Source organism: Moschus berezovskii, chromosome 10 (genome assembly GCF_049115385.1).
Source record: "Moschus berezovskii isolate FMDL1 chromosome 10, NW_MosBer_1.0, whole genome shotgun sequence".
Taxonomy (NCBI): Eukaryota; Metazoa; Chordata; class Mammalia; order Artiodactyla; family Moschidae; genus Moschus; species Moschus berezovskii.
This window is the reverse complement of record NC_142469.1, coordinates 111,095,788-111,108,189: the sequence shown is the minus strand read 5'-3', so window position 1 is coordinate 111,108,189 and position 12,402 is coordinate 111,095,788. Positions and strand designations below refer to the sequence as shown.

General features: G+C 49.6%; 1 protein-coding gene across 2 annotated transcripts in view; it reads right to left on the bottom strand.

Moving 5' to 3' along the window:
• Window positions 1–851: 851 nt before the first annotated feature.
• Window positions 852–12,402, bottom strand: part of FAM120B (family with sequence similarity 120 member B) — a 97,888-nt gene continuing 86,337 nt past the window's right edge. For both annotated transcript variants that reach the window (XM_055433095.2, XM_055433098.2), the window contains one exon: window positions 852–4,251. The gene's annotated coding sequence lies outside the window, so the exon portion shown is untranslated. The remainder of the gene's footprint in view (window positions 4,252–12,402) is intronic.

Genomic DNA, 12,402 nt, shown 5'->3' with positions numbered 1-12,402 from the left:
TTGAATGAGATCCTTGCTGGGTATAGTAATCTGGGCTATAGGGTATTTTCTTTCATCACTTTAAGTATGTCTTGCCACTCCCTTCTGGCCTGAAGAGTTTCTGTTGAAAGATCAGCTGTTATCCTTATGGGAATCCCCTTATGTGTTATTTGCTGCTTTTCCCTTGCTGCTTATAATATTTGTTCTTTGTGTTTGATCTTTGTTATTTTGATTAATATGTGTCTTGGAGTATTTCGCCTTGGGTTTATCCTGTTGGGGACTCTCTGGGTTTCTTGGACTTGGGTGATTATTTCTTTCCCCATTTTAGGGAAGTTTTCAACTATTATCTCCTCAAGTATTCTCTCATGGTCTTTCTTTTTGTCTTCTTCTTCTGGGACTCCTATGATTCGAATGTTGGAGCGTTTAACATTGTCCCAGAGGTCTCTAATATTGTCCTCATTTCTTTTAATTCGTTTTTCTTTTTTCCTCTCTGTTTCATTTATTTCTACAATTCTATCTTCTAGTTCACTTATCCTGTCTTCTGCCTCTGTTATTCTACTGTTTGTTCCCTCCAGAGTGTTTCTGATCTCATCTATTGCATTATTCATTGTATATTGACTCTTTTTTATTTCTTCTAAGTCCTTATTAAATCTTTCTTCCATCTTCTCAATCCTTTTCTCCAGGTTATTTATCTGTAACTCCATTTTGCTTTCAAGATTTTGAATCATTTTCACCATCAAAATTTGAAATTCTTTATCAGGTAAATTCCCTATATCTTCTTCTTTTGTTTGTGTTGGTGGGCAATTATCTTGTTCCTTTACTTGCTGGGTATTTCTCTGCCTCTTCATCTTGCTTATATTGCTTTGCTTGGGGTGGCCTTTCCCTCTTCTTGCAGTTTGTGGAGTTCTCTTTATTACGTAGTTTCTTCGCTGTGTGTGGGGTTGGACGGGTGACTTGTCCGGGTTCCCTGGTTAGGGAAGCATGTGTCGGTGTTCTGGTGGGTGGAGCTGGATTTCTTCTCTCTCCTTTAGAAGACAATGGGCTGCTTTTCTGGGAGCCTGATGTCCTCTGCCAGTATTCAGAAGTTGTTTTGTTGACTTTACTCCGCGTTCAAATGTTCTTTTGATGAATTTGTGGGGGAGAAAGTGGTCTTGCCATCTTATCCCTCCGCCATCTTGTTCCTTCCTCCCCAGAACACTGGATTCTTATATTCCACTTGGTCGTGGAGTATCTCTTCCCAGCTGCTCCAGCAAGGCGCAGCCGCTGTACCTTACCTTGGACGAGGGGTATCTCCTCAAGGCCGCGCCTTCTGCTTTGAATGTAGATCAGCTCCTCTCGGCCCTCCGGTGCCCAAGCAGCCACCGCCTCCTGAACGTGGTACAGCTTCTCTCGGCCACCGCCCGAACCCTGGGCGCGGGGTAGCTCATCTCAGCCACGATTCTGCACGTGGTCGGTTGCGCCGGAGCCGGGCGTCTCCCGCGTCTGCGCCGCTGGAGCAGGGCGTCTCCCGCGTCTGCGCCGCCAGAGCCGGGCGTCTCCCCTCCCAGCAATCTTGATTCCAGCTTCTGCTTCATCCAGATCGGCATTTTGCATGGTGTACTCTGCATATAAGTTAAATAAGCAGAGTGACAATAAGCCTTGATGTACTCCTTTCTCTATTTGGAACCAGTCTGTTGTTCCATGTCCAGTTCGAACTGTTGCTTCTTGACCTGCACACAGATTTCTCAGAGTCGGGTCAGGTGGTCTGGTATTCCCATCTCTTGAAGAATTTTCCACAGTTTGTTGTGATCCACACAGTCAAAGGCTTTTGGTGTAGTCAATAAAACAGAAGTAGATGTTTTTCTGGAACTCTCTTGCTGTTTCTATGATCCAATGGATATTGGCAATTTGATCTCTGGTTCTTCTGCCTTTCCTAAACCCAGCTTGAACATCTGGACATTCATGATTTACATACTGTTGAAGCCTGGTTTGGAGAAATTTAAGCATTACTTTGCTAGCATGTGAGATGAGTGCAATTGGGTGGTAGTTTGAGCATTCTTTGGCATTGCTTTTCTTTGGGATTGGAATGAAAACTGACCTTTTCCAGTCCTGTGGCCACTGCTGAGTTTTCCCAGTTTGCTGGCATATTGATTGCAGCACTTTAGCAGCAGCATCTTTTAGGATCTGAAATAGCTCAACTGGAATTCCACCACCTCCACTAGCTTTGTTTGTAGTGATGCTTCCTAAGGCCCTCGCATTCCAGGATGTCTGGCTGTAGAGGAGTGATCACACCATCGTGGTTATCTGGGTCATATAGATCTTTCTGTGCAGTTCTTCTGTGTATTCTTGCCACCTCTTCTTAATACCTTCTACTTTGTTAGATCCATATCGTTTCTGTCCTTTATTGTGCCCATCTTTGCATGAAACGTTCCCTTGGCAGCTCTAATTTTCTTGAAGAGGTCTCTGGTCTTTCTGAGTCTCTTGTTTTCCTCTGTTTCTTTGCACTGATCACTGAGGAAGGCATTCTTGTCCCTCCTTGCTGCTCTTTGGACTCTGCACTTAAGTGGGTGTGTCTTTCCTTCCTCCTTTGCCTTTAGCTTCTTTCCTTTTCTCAGCTATTTGTAAGGCCTCCTCAGACGACTACTTTACCTTTTTGCATTTCTTTTTCCCAATTGAGGGAGTCTGGGAATTTTTGTCCCGGAGTTCAGCTACAGATACCTAGATCTATTTGAGCCGGTTTAAGAAGACTTAACTCAGGGGATGGTACTTCCAGAATAGTTGACACAAGCAGAGAGCAGGCTCTAGGGTTCGCCTCCAAAACAGCCCCTACCTCACCCGTCAGGATGGGCCCGGTGAGACAGCTGGCGCTTCTGCTTTCAGCAGTCGCCCAGCCACGCCTGGCTTCAGGGTTAGAATTCAGAAGCATCACGTGACGGTGGGCACACAGACCTCAGGAGAGGGCGCTGGTAGTTCTGGGTTTCTGGACAAGGCCTGCCTCCAGGGCTCTCCAGGCCCCACCCTCCTTGTTTTTTAAACAAAGAAGAGTGACTCTGGGGACTCGGGGCTCCTCTGCTAAGTGACAGCAGCAGAGTCTGTACGATAGGAGCAGAAACCCCAAGTCTGAGCCTGGACACTCGCTCTGTGGCCACTGTGCCTACATGAAGGTCTTCGTGCCTGGGCAGCCTTCTGGGCTGCCCTCAGCCATGAGCACATGCGTGGTGTGTGCATGTGTGTGCACACTTGAGCATAGACTTGGGTTTGGATTATGGCTTGGAATCGTAACCCACCATTTGTTAGCTGTCATTTTGGTCAAAGGACCAGCTTCTCAGACCTGTCTACTCACTTGGGAAGCAGTGTCTGCCAGTTCACCACGATACCGGGCCGCCTGAACAGGAGTCTGGGACTTTCCCAGGGACTGGGAGATGCTGTTAGGGTCTCCAAAAGGCCCCTGATGAGCAAAAGGCCCCTGACAAGGAGCCCTCTTCTGCATCTGGTTCAACTAGGATGAGACACCCGCCCTGGGTCCTGGGCCATCATGGGCTGTATGTAGCTCCAGCCACACCAGCACCACCCTCTGTGAGAAGACAAACCGCATCTTGTTGAGAACTGTGCTTAGGCTCACAGATACAGGGCTCTGCCACAGGGCTCCTGTGAGTGCAAAGGACACGGTAAACTCAAAGGCCAAACGGACGTGACTTGTGTAGGACTGACTTTTCCAGTGGGACGTGGGAGGACCTTTCACTGGGGAGGAACTGACTACAGCGCCACATCAAGGGGGTGCAGACGACCCACGCTTTGCTGAGTCTATCAAGACTGCCTTCCTCCTCTCCTCCCCATGGTTTCCTGAGTGCCGGGGTCATCTCTTCCAATCACATACCTGGGACACACCCCACCAGGTGGCCAAGGCGGGCTCTCATTCAACCTTTCTTTCGATGCACCACTGACTGTGCTTCGGACTTCAGCGGAAGTTTGGGGCTGACCAGTGAGACCTCACCTGCCAGCAGGGGGGGTGGGGGTGAGTCTGAGATTCCTGACTTCCCTGGGGTCACCTGAAATGCTTCACCTTGCCAGATCACCACGCAGCCTCCTCTGAATGTTTCTGAGTAGGATGAGAGGCCAGGACCAACGGTCCTCTTCCTTTTTTGCTGCCCCAGCAACTGGTCACTGACCAGCAGGACAGCTGCACCCCGGGCGGGCCTGATTGGCTGGGGAGATGAGAGAGGGGTTGACATCCCTGAAACTGGCCCGAAGCTCCCACTACTGAAGATCACAGTGCACTTTCAGGCATGGTCACTTGAGAGAAGAAAAGAAAAACAAAACAAGACAAATGAATAAAAACAATGAAAAGGAAAAAGGAAAAACACCAGAGTCAGTTATCTGCTATTCTTTCTCCCAGGTTGTCTAGTAAAGGTCATTCCCCCACCATGCTTTGAAAAACCAAGAAAAAGATTTCTCTGAATTCTGAGCGTTTGTGGCAAATTATTTAATATACGAAGGGCCGCACTGAACGAGTCGCCATGGTGAGCGTGTCTTTGCCGTTACTCAAGTCTGTGTCCTGTTTAATCCGCGCAAGGACTTTCACGTGCCTTTCCACTTGATTCCATGGTAATGTTTGCAGCAAAGGTTGCTGAATGTACCATTCAGCTTTTTAAAATGAGGAAACTGAGGGGATTCATAATTTGTCAAGGTCTCTTTAAGGAACTTAACTTAAAATTCATGGGGAGCCCATGAATTCTCACAGAAATACAGTGCAGACAGCGAAGAGAGGCAAGGAGGCTGGGGGTGCAGGTGCGAGCTGAACCCCAGGGTGACAGCTGGGGTGCAGCAGTGGCAGGGGCTCCCTGAGAGGGAGGAGCCGTGTCCCTGCGTTGGAAGAGGAGGACGCCAAGGGGCAGAGAGGCTAAGGAGTCTGTCCAAGGGCACACAGCCGGCACCGGCTCACACCGGGCCCCGTGCACTCCTCTGCCTTCCCCTTGCCCAGGAAGGGCCGGAGTGCGAGTGGGAGCACGAGCCCAAGAAGGTGGGAGAACATCGGGAACGAGGGCCTCTGGGGTCAACCGACCCCTCATCTTAGTCCTTTTTCTCCTGCCTGGTGGGCTCTGAAGGGAACCCCTGCCCACATCCTGGCATGAATCACCAAGGAGCCCTGGTGTCCCATCGGGCAGCTTGGACCAACCCCTACTGGCAGGAGGGGCCTTGGCCCCACGGGCTCTGGTCCACTCACGCAGTCTGCAGTCCTCCTGGCCGGGAGGGAAGGATAGAGGATGCACCTTCAGATTCAAGTTTCTACTCATAACCAAGTCCTCACAGAAGAAGGAAGAGGGACTCAGATAGCGCTGGGAATCAGTAACCGGATAGGGAGCTTTGAACCTGCACAGACCACCTGTGGGACTCTGGCCAGCCAGCCTGACAGCTGCTTGCTGAGGAGTGGTCTCACTTAGGGCAGAGGGGCAGCAGTGTCTGGTGCCCACCGTCAGCTGGTACCTCTGCTGAGAAGCGGTCAAGGGCCAGGGTGCCGGGCTGCCAGCCCATGCGCGTCAGTTCTGCTCCTGAGTCAGAGGAGCAGCTAGTGAGCGCCGGCCAGAGCAAAGCTGCCTCCCCGGGGCAGAGGCGAGAGCGTGCGGCCTGAGGCCTGTCCGGAGCGGGACCCGGCGTGGGTTGCAGGCGGGGGGGCCCCAGGGAATGGCTCAGATGCATAGTCGCTCTGTCCACTGCTAAAGGAGGGCTTCTTTGGAATTCTGTCCACTTGGCCTTCAAATCACTAAGACCGCCTTTGACAAGCAAAGATCAAGGGTAAACGGTGTAGCTGTGAGTCAGGCTTTAGAAAAAAATGTCAGAAACAAGTAATCTTGTGGAGGTATTTTTCAGGTTGGTAAATTTTGAATAGAAAATTGTTTGTTCTAGGGAGGGATTTCTGTTGACAACTATCTCACTAGTTCATGGTGTGTAGCAGACAATGTTGAGACACTTCTCATAGACAAAAATCAAGTTCTGAAATAGTATTTTTGCAGGATTTGGGCCACAGGGCTCAGGTGAACTACAGTTGCCTGCTGTTTGCTGGCTCTGGGAAAACTGCTCAAACAGCTCTGGGGGCGAAGCACCCAGCTACTCAGGTAACACTGCAAAGCAGTGATGGCAATGAGCAGAAACAACTAACATACATCATTCGGAGAGTTTCTGGTGAATTACCGTTCCATGACAGAGGCTAATCCCAGGAAGGTCAAGCATCAAATCATGTATTCAATGAACATTTATTGAGCACCGAGCACGTGCAAGCGATCCTGAGGGCAGTCGCCCTGCAGGAATAGGCACCCCCAGCCCCACACTCGGCACCGACTAACAGGCGGTTTTGGGTGACCGTGCTCATGTCTCCAGGGCTGCAGCGACACACTCCATGGCCAGTTCTTGGTTTCCCAACTGAATGGGAAACATTCAGGGAGTCTGGCTGCATGAACAAGTCCAGGCGCTCCAGCTACTGGATTAGGTCTTCAGGCGTCCGTGCGGCCGAGGCGCCCACAGCTCTCCCTCCCGTGTGTCCTCCTCTCTCTTATCCTTCCAGTCCTGGCTCCCTGTGGCAGTCTCACCAGTCAGCCCTCTTGCCTGGCTGGGGAGGGCGGCCCGGGGCGGTGCAGTGTGTGAAAAGGACTAGAAGCCTCAAGCCGAGTGCCTGTGAGGCGGGCCCGCTGCAGGGCAGACCCCACAAAAACCTTCTGTGCAGGAAGGCCCCTTTCATCTTGTCCTGGGAGTGGCTCCTGGAAGCCACTTTTGAAAGCTCAAACTTGTGCACCTTTTCGGTGGTGCCCCCTGTCATGGGGCCAGCCCCAGACAGCTGTGCATTGCCATCTGGGGGTGGCTCCTCTGATCTCAGACCCTCTTCAGGGTCATTTGTGCACTGAGATGGGGCCGCCTCACTTCTCAGCCTGCTGTTGATGGCTTAGTTCCCAGAGGTGCGGCAGGGAGCAACCCCAGAAGCCGAGAGCAGCCAGGCCCTGGTGTTGGCTCTCTCAGGGGGAGGCGGGCGAAGGCTGAAGCTTCCATTTGACACCTTCATACCCGGAGCTGCCTCCTGTTTCAACCCTTCTCTGGCTCCCGTGCACAGACTTTAGCGGCTTGTGAGGGAAGCAATCTAAAAAGCTCATTGGATCCAGTCCTCTGCTTCAGGAGAGACCACACGCAGGAGCATCGGGGACAGGCTGTGGAGGGGCAGCCCCGCTTGGTGGCCAGCCTTGCCGTGCCAGGTGGGGTGGCAGCTTTAGGCTCCTGCTGGCCCCTCTGTGCAGACCTGTGCTGGTGACCTGCACGCCCAGGCTTTGGGCCCTGGTGACAACTTCGGGCCTATAAGCAAAGCCATCCGAGAACATCTGCTTGCCTCTTGTAGGTTTAAAAAGACAGCAGGCACAGTGGCGAGGGCCCCTTCCCTCCTGCCCTGAAGCCTTGTCCTCTGGGGCATGGACACCGCTGTCTGCCCTCACCTCCCTCTGTGAGCACGCTGCCTGCAAAGGCAGCCCCTGGCTGATCTTGGTTTTGCTTTTAATACAAGTTTTGCCTGTAGAGCAATATAATTTGACATCTGTACACACTACAGCGTGCTCACCACCTCAAGTGCCGTTTGCAGCCGGCATGATACAGATGAGTACCTGTGAGCTTGCTTTTACTTTTCAGATTCCACATGAGTAAAATCACACAATATGTCTTTCCCCGTCCGACTTATTTCACTTAGCATAAGGTCCATCCATGTCACAAAAGGCACATTTCTTGCTTTTTTACGGCTGAGGGTATGATTCCATTTCATGTATGTGCCACACCATCTTTATCCACTCATCCACTGATGGACACTTAGGTTGCTTCCATGTCTCGGCTATAAAGACAGAAATAGAGCTCTACAAAAACAGAGCTGTGATGAGCACAGGGGAAGATATGAATTTTTGCATTGCTGTTTCTGTTTTCTTCAGATAAATACCCAGGACCAGAATTTCTAGAATATATGGTAGCTCTCTTCTTAGTTTTTTGAGGAACTTTCATCCTGTTTCCACAGTAGCTGTACCAATTTACATTCCCACCAACAGTGTAGGAGGGCTCCCTTCTCTCCACACCCTCTCCAACATTTGCTATCTCTTGCTGCTTTGATAGTAGCTCCCAGGCTGATTCCTGACTCCACTTCTGTAAGAATGTGGGGCACATGGGAAGTAACTGCCCCAGCCCCTTCTCCCTGAGCCCTCCTCCCAGTCCGGCTATGACACCAGCGTCTGCCCCTCTTCAGGGCACACTGAGCGACCTGTGGGCACAGGTGCTGCGATACTGTCCCCACAGGGCCAGGGAAGCCACTGTGAACCTAAGTGACATTTCTGGGGGCTGGTCTCTCTCTCCCACACCGTTCCTCTTCAGCCCTTAAGAAGCCCTGGCCGACTGGGTTGGGAGCCACCTCTGTTATGGGCAGGATACCCCACCTCCTATGTCAGGCTCCCAGGTCGACTCCCACAGCTGCCAGTTGCAGGCAGCCAGGGGACAGTTTAGGGGCAGAGAGAGAGGAGATTCTGTTACCAGTGGTGACATTTTGCATGTCATATTATGTGTGGTTTTTCTTAGAAAATAATGCAGCATTTCTCAGGGGCTGCTGCGGGCGCTGCTCTGTGCCAGGGCTGTGGGAGCACACACATGGACAGCCACCAGGCTGCCTGTGACACAAACAAGGAGGAGACGTGGACACGCCTCGTGGTCATTCTCAGTGACCACCCAGCTAGCTCAGCCCCTGTGGGTGGGGCCCCCTGAGCCCAGACTGCCCTGGGCCCAGGTCAGGTCCCCAGGACAGTGAGGGGGCCGGTGTGAGGCTCAGGGTCTCTGGAGGGAAAGGCCCTCCCGGATGGCCTGTTACCAGAGGCTCTGGGCTCGTGATGGGGGCTCACAGAACCACTGAGCATTCTGGGGTCACAGCCGCCCCAAGCCAGCCCCTCACACCTGTGTCCACGGATCTGAGTCTCAGGTGCGGACTCTGGTGGCCACGACGCTGGGCTCCGTGCTCTGCTCGGCAGGACTGTTTGGTGGGCAGGTGACCGCACCTGTATCGGTGAGTACAAGCAACCACACTGTGTGACTGTACCTGTGGACTACACCCACAGAAACAGAATTCTGAAGGACATGACCAAATTTTCTTCCCTTCAGAAGGGATGGATTTTGCATTGGCACCAAAGGCACAAGCGGCCCCCTGCCCTTAGCATGACTGAGAGGAACACGGTCACTCGGGAAGTTTTATGAGAAAAGCTGGGCGTCTTCTCATGTGTTTAAGGGCAACACACATCTCTTGCTCAGGTGAGCTCCTTGCCTCCTTTTCCTTATTGACCTACTAGTCTCTTTTTTATTGATTTATACAACAGAGAAACTATTCTTTGTTACTGATATGACTTTAAATATTTTTTACCACTTACCATGTCTTCTGATTGGCTTATGGTGAGGATTTTGATTAATGCAGCGTCTCTTTCATTCTTGGGTAAACTTTTTTTTCCTAACATTATGGCTTCTGGGTTTTGTGCTATATTTAGGCCTTCCACTGCTGTTAATGTGCTAAGTGGTGTCCAGTTCTTTGCGACCGCATGGGCTGCAGCACACCAGGCTGCTCTGTCCTCCACTATCTCTGGAGCTGCTCAAACTCACGTCTATTGAGTCGGTGATGCCATCCAACCATCTCATCCTCTTGTCGTCCCCTTCTCTTCCTGCCCTCAATCTTTCCCAGCATCAGGGTCTTTTCCAATGAGTCAGCTCTTCGCATCACGTGGCCAAAGTATTAGAGCTTCAGATTCAGAATCAGCCCTTCCAATGAATATTCAGGATTGATTTCCTTTAGGACTGACTGGTTTGATCTTGCAGTCCAAGGGACTCTCAAGAGTCCTCTCCAACACCACAGTTCAAAAGCATCAATTCTTTGGTGCTCAGCCTTCTTCATGGTCCAAATCTCACATCCATACATGATTACTGGAAAAACCATAGCTTTCATTATACAGATCTTTGTCAGCAAAGTGACATCTCTGCTTTTAACATGTGGTCTAGGTTTGTCAAAGCTTTTCTTCCAAGGAGCCAATATCGTTTTCATTTCATGGCTGCAGTCATCATCCGCGGTCATTTTGGAGACCAAGAAAAGAAAATATATTACTGCTTCTACTTTCCCCCTTCTATCTGCCATGAAGTGAGGGGACCTGATGCCATGATCTTAGTTTTTTGAATATTGAGTTTCAAGTCAGTTTTTTCACTCTCCTCTTTCACCCTCATCAAGAGGGTCTTGAGTTCCTCTTCACTCTCTGACATTAGGGTGGTATCATCTGCGTATATGAGGTTGCTGATATTTCTCCTGGCAGTCTTAATTCCCGTTTGTGACTCATCCAGCCTGGCATTTCATATGATGTACTCTGCATAGAAGTTAAAGAAGCAGGGTGACAGAGTGACAAGTACAGCCTTGACTTACTCCTTTCCCAAATTTGAACCAGTCCATTGATCCATGGCCAGTTCTAACTGTTGCTTCTTGACCTGCATACAGGTTTCTCAGAAGGCAGGTAAGGTGGTCTGCTATTCCCATCTCTCTAAGAATTTTCCAGTTTGTTGTGCTCACACTGTCAAAGGCTTTAGTCAGTGAAGAAATAAACATTTTCCTGAAATTCCCTTGCTTTTTCTATGATCCAACTGATGTTGGCAATTCGATCTCTGGTTCCTCTGCCTCTTCCAGCTTGTACATCTGGAAGTTCTTAGTTCGTGTACTGCTGAAACCTAGCTTGAAGGGTTTTGAGCATAACCTTGGTAGCAGGTGGAATGAGTGCAAATGTATAGTAGCTGGAACATTCCTTGGCATTGCCCTTCTTTGGGATTGGAATGAAAACTGACTTTTTCCAGTCCTATGGCCACCGCTGAGTTTTCTAAATGTGATGACATACTGAGTGCAACACTTTAACAGCATCATCTTTTAGGATTTGAAATAGCTCAGCTGGAATTCTATCACCTCCACTAGCTTTGTTCACAGTGATGTTTCCTAAGGCCCACTTGACTTCACACTCCAGGATGTCTGACTCTAGGTGAGTGATCACACCATCGTGGTCATCCAGGTCATTAAGACCTTTTTTGTATAGTTCTTCTGTGTATTCTTGTCACGTCTTCTTAATATCTTCTGCTTCTGTTAGGTCCATACCATTTCTGTCCTTTATCGTGCCCATCTTTGCATGAAATGCTCCCTTGATATCTCCAATTGTCTTGAAGAGATCTCAAGTCTGTCCCATTCTGTTGTTTTCCTCTATTTCTTTTCACTGTGCCCTTAAGAAGTCTTTCTCATCTCTCCTTGCTGTTCTCTGGAACTCTGCGTTCAGTTGAGCGTGTCTCTCCCTTTCCCCCTTGCCTTTCACTTCTCTTCTTTTCTCAGCTATGTGTAAAGCCTCCTCAGGCAGCCACTTTCCCTTCCGGCATTTCTTTTCTTTGGGGTGGTTTTGGTCACCGCCTCCTGTACAGTGTTACCAGCCTCCACCCATAGTTCTTCAGGCACTCTGTCTTCCAGATCTAACCCCTTAAAGTGATTAATCACCTCCACTGTACAGTCATTAGAAAGGAAAGGGAAGTCAATCAGTCGTGTCCGACTCTTTGAGACCCCATGGGCTGTAGCCTACCAGGCTCCTCCATCCATGGAATTTTCCAGCCAAGAGTACTGGAGTGGATTGCCATTTCCTTCTCCAGGGGATCTTCCTGATCCAGGGATCGAACCCAGATCTCCCACATTGCAGGCAGATGCTTTACTATGTGAGCCAGGGAAGCCCTGGTATAATCATTAGGGATTTGATTTAGGTCATACCTGAATGGTCTAGTGGTTTTCCCCATGGTCTTCAATTTAAGCCTGAATTTTGCAATAAGGAGCTCATGATCTGAACCATAGTCAGGTCCCAGTCTTGTTTTTGCTGACTGTATAGAGCTTCTCCACCTTCAGCTGTAATAATATAATCAATCTGATTTGAGTATTGACCATCTAGTGACATCCGTGTGTAGAGTTGTCTCTTGGGCTTGGAAAAGAGTGTTTGCTATGACTAGCATGTTGTCTTGACAAAACTGTTAGCCTTTGCCTTGTTTTATTTTGCACTCCAAGGCCAAACTTGCCTGTTTTTTTTTTTTGGTATCTCCTAACTTCCTATTTTTGCATTTCAATCGCTTATGATGAAAGGGGCATCTTTGTGTGTGTGTGTCAATTCTAGGTGTTACAGGTCTTCATAGAACCGTTCAACTTCAGATTCTTCACCATCAGCAGCTGGGGCTTAGACTTGGGTTACTGTAATGTTGAGTGGTTTGCCCTGGAAATGATCTGAGAGGACCATTCTTCATTTTTGAGATTGTACGCGAGTACCGCATTTCAGACTCTCTTGTTGACTATGAGGCCTACTCCATTTCTTCTAAGGAATTCTTATCCACAGTAGTAGATATAATGGT